The sequence below is a fragment of the Quercus lobata genome, chromosome 2 (assembly GCF_001633185.2).
Source record: "Quercus lobata isolate SW786 chromosome 2, ValleyOak3.0 Primary Assembly, whole genome shotgun sequence".
Taxonomy (NCBI): Eukaryota; Viridiplantae; Streptophyta; class Magnoliopsida; order Fagales; family Fagaceae; genus Quercus; species Quercus lobata.
The window spans coordinates 66,136,975-66,141,132 of record NC_044905.1 but is presented as its reverse complement, the minus strand read 5'-3'; the positions used below and the strand labels follow the sequence as shown (position 1 = coordinate 66,141,132).

The following is a 4,158-nucleotide window of genomic DNA, read 5'->3' as shown; positions in this document are numbered from 1 at the left end:
TTGAACAAGCTCTTCTGTTGTCTCCAGTTGACTTATTAAGCAAAGAACGTAGCTGATTTGCAATATCACGGCCTTGAACAAGCTCTTCTATTGCCTTTTTCTTGCTAGAAGGTAAGCTCTCAGGCCAAGTACTCTCCATTGTTGTGGGTGTGAGTTTCAATGTATTTTGAGACTTTTGTGTTTTGTGTATATGTGATTGTCTATTGAGCTTTGAGTCCCTTGTGTTTGAGCTCTTTTTTTGCCAGCCAATGTGAAGCAAAGCAAGAGGGTTTTTTTTAGATTAGATATGTAAGACGTAAATCAAAAAAAAAAAAAAAAAAGGAGAAGAGAAGAAGAAGAAGCAGCATGAAGAGGCTTGTTCTGAAGATGAGATGAGAGGAATCCATAAGGTGAGCTACAGACTTTGATTTATCAAAGGGCAAAATTGAGTTTTCAATGAAATGTTTGGTCAATTTGATAATTAAAGACAACCTCTCAATGGTAATATTTATGAACACGCGTTTGCTTTTGTAAAAGTTTGGAAGAACTATGGTGTGTTAAAGTAAAGTTACTTCACATTTCAAAAAGTAGCGTTTTCCAAAAAGCAGGTTTTATATGGTTTACCAAACAAATATATTATATATTTGGTTTCAAAAAACACTTTTTGCACTTGAAAAGTGCAAACAAATGGGCACAAAGTTTCTGTAAAGGACTCTAAAAAGCTCAAATTTTAAAAATTTTGTTTTAAAACTCTTGTGATCTATTCTCTCTCTTTTTTTGGTGAAAATTTTGAAATGCCAAAAATCCCCATCTCACTAATTTTCATTTTTTTTTATTAAAAGATACCCATTGCCCGCTATTGATATTGTATTTTTTCTTTTAGGTATTGATATTATATTTTATTCTTCCTTGAATTTTGAAGAAAAATTGAGCTCTTGGATCAAAGGATTTCATGAATTTAATGGTCAAACCATTTTTTTATTGATTTCAATCATTTTTCATTGGATTTTCCAAATTTAACTAAGTTTTAATAGAAATCCAACAATTTAATCTGGCGAATTTGGTTCACTTTTAAAGATCATGAAGTTCCCATCAGTTTGACTATTCATGGGCAAAAATCAGTCTTGAATAAAGTGAGATATCATGAAAACTACCCAATTTAGGTTTATTTTATAATTTATTAAGAAACACACGTCATTTTATAAAATCTACTATAATTTTCTCCTGAAATGAATGTTAGATTTTTCTTGGACTTGGCCGTGATTTTCGCTTTGACTACATGGTCTCAAAATCTTGGGCAAAGATTTACCTTTAATTGTATTAAGATATTTGCCCTGAAATTGCGATTCATTTAGAAAATTAATTGATTTTCCAAGAATGGGTGCCATTATTTTTATTGGGTCCATTTGCTTTCAAAAGGAATTCCAATTTTCCAGAATCAGTCCTTCTCAAAAAAAAAAAAAAAAAAAAAAAAAAAAAAAAATTCCAGAATCAGTCCTGTTAATTTGATTGAATAATACATGTATTTCTAAATTGAGTTTCAAATATGTAAAGCTTTTATATAAGATAATTTTGTAAAAATATAATTTTTGTCTGCAATATATATATGAGTTATGACTTACTTTGGAATTAAAAATCTAAGACTTATGTTTGTGTGTGTGTGTGATACTTTGAATTTTTCTAGAATTCTGAATCAATGTGATAGTTTAGTCTCGGCCTCTCCCAAAATAAAAATCTTGGTTCCATCCCTACATACGTGCACAACTATTCTTGAGCAATGGAGGGAACAATGGGTTGAATGGGAACATCTTAGGCCAACACTTGTCACTGACATTAGTGATGGCTTTACAACAAGCAGGACCACTCACATCAAATTTTCCCTTGGAAAGAGATCCATGAATCTCAACAATGCACCCATCAATGCTTTTAAGTGATGACCAGCATTTTGCAATGTCTTGTTCCAACTGCTCGACTGATAGTCCTGGAAAAGGTAATAGCATCTTCTCAGAGAGCTTGCTCACAGTGATCTGATCAGCTACCGGAAGTGAAGGTGCTAGTGCAACTCCTCCAATTCCAGAGCCAGTTAAACAAACTTTTTTTATTGTTGATTGAAAAGCTGGGTTAAACGGGAACAATTTAGGCCAGCAACGCTCTCTGATCAAATTAATGGTTTTGCAACAAGTTGGTCCAAATAAGCTAATTTTGCCACTAATAAGTGAATTAGTAATATCTGTAAGACACCCTTGTACACTTGTAAAAACTAACCAACATTGTTGTATATCTTTATTTCCATGCAGCGTTGCTAAAAACCTTGGTAAAGAGGCCTTGCTCGCAACCAGTCTAGAGACCTGTCCATTTCCTTTATGTGATTGAGCACAAGAGTTATTGAGCAGTGGAGTAAAGATGTGAATGGAGGGGAACAATTTAGACAAGCAATTTTCCTCAATTTGCGTGATGGCATTACAACAAGAGGAACCTACAATGCTAAATTGACCATTGATAAGTGAACTTAAAATTTGATTCAAACACCCTGGTATGTTTACAATAGATGACAAACATTGCCCATTTGCCCCTGAAGGTCCCCCAGTCCTAGGAATTGAGAACAATTCAGGTATTTGTGGCATCTGAGCTAGCCCAGTAGGAACTAACACTGCTAAACATACACACAACAATATTAGAGCAGTGTTTGGTGATTTTTTACCCATGGTTCTTAGTAAAATGGATGAACTTGTAGTGTGTGTGACTAATGGTTTATCGGTAGTGTTGGAAGATGCTTAAGGCTAATGGAAGTGAGAGGATGACAATTTATAGTACTTATCTAAGACATAAAAACTAAAACGTTTTTTAGAGTCATTGATGCAAGTGCAACAGTTTTATAATTCAAAATTGGTGCTGTTAGTAATAATGGAATCAATGCTATCTTAAATTAGGACTAAGGTAAGTTATACTTCATCGATGTAGGTAACAACTTTTCCGCTAATCATAATTTTGTAAATAATGAAATTAATAATAATAAACCGGAAGGGGTCTTTTGGCATATACATCAAGGCTTCTTAATAAAACTTTTTTGGTTGTTGTTACTCTTCCCATCAAGCAAACACCAGTTACGCAACCAATAATACTCCCCAAAAAAAAAAAAGTTATGTTTTTTTTTTAGGCTTAAAAACATACAATGTGTAAGCCTTTTCCCTTTTATTGACTTGTGATTCAAGAATTTTTATAATCTATCTTTAATCAACAGCATCTAAACAAGGTCAAAAATTAATTAATTAAAATAGAACGTGATCTCTCCCTCCCTTCCTCACCCCCACACACACAAAAAAAAAAAAAAAAAAAAAAAAAAAGGAAGAAGAGGAAAGAGACATGAAGAAGTCTCTCTCTCTCTCTCGGCAGCAATTGAAACAAAATAAAGTAAAAGGCAAAAGAAAATTTAATAACACACAATTAAAAAATATTAAAAAAATAGAATTGTGAGATAAAATTCACAATATTTCAAAATGAAACTACAGGATGCCCTTTCTTCCATAATCTCTAGTACATCACAAAATTAAAGTCTATCTCACTCAGGTTCAGGTATAGTTGGAAGTTATACAATCGCAAAGACCATTAAATTTCAGCTCATGATATGTCCTTAAAGTTACAAAGTAACAATTGAAAGATGAAAAATCCATCTGAATATTACTTACATTTTAGGATTGATAACAATGGAGGGAGAGAACTGAGAAGTTTGTTTTTTAATATTTTGAGCGAACCAGTGAGTGAAGGCCTGAAGGGGTTTTTTTTTTTTTTTTTTTTTTTCATGAAAAAATTAAAAAGGAAAATTCGCCGTTGCCGGGGATCGAACCCGGGTTACCCGCGTGACAGGCGGGAATACTCACCACTATACTACAACGACCAGTTGATAAGCTCCAAACATTATATCTTACTTAACATTACTTCTTGTCGCGAATACCAAATTCTTGTACTCATTGTGCAAGCAAAGTAATCTCGGTTAACATAACCTCCTAGATTCAATAAAATAATCAAAATTGAAAATCCATACAATTTTAACTATCTTTACTATGACCAAAATTAATAAGGGTAAAGAACTTACAATTTTGAGTAAAGTTGGGGGTGATTGTTCAATTTTAAAATTTAATGAATACATTATAAATTTGATACTAATTTAATATGGATTTT

General features: G+C 32.6%; 1 non-coding gene across 1 annotated transcript; it reads right to left on the bottom strand.

Moving 5' to 3' along the window:
• Positions 1-3,802: 3,802 nt before the first annotated feature.
• TRNAD-GUC lies at positions 3,803-3,874 on the bottom strand. Its single transcript has one exon. It is a non-coding gene; the product is annotated as a tRNA-Asp (tRNA).
• Between the last annotated feature and the right edge of the window lie 284 nt (positions 3,875-4,158).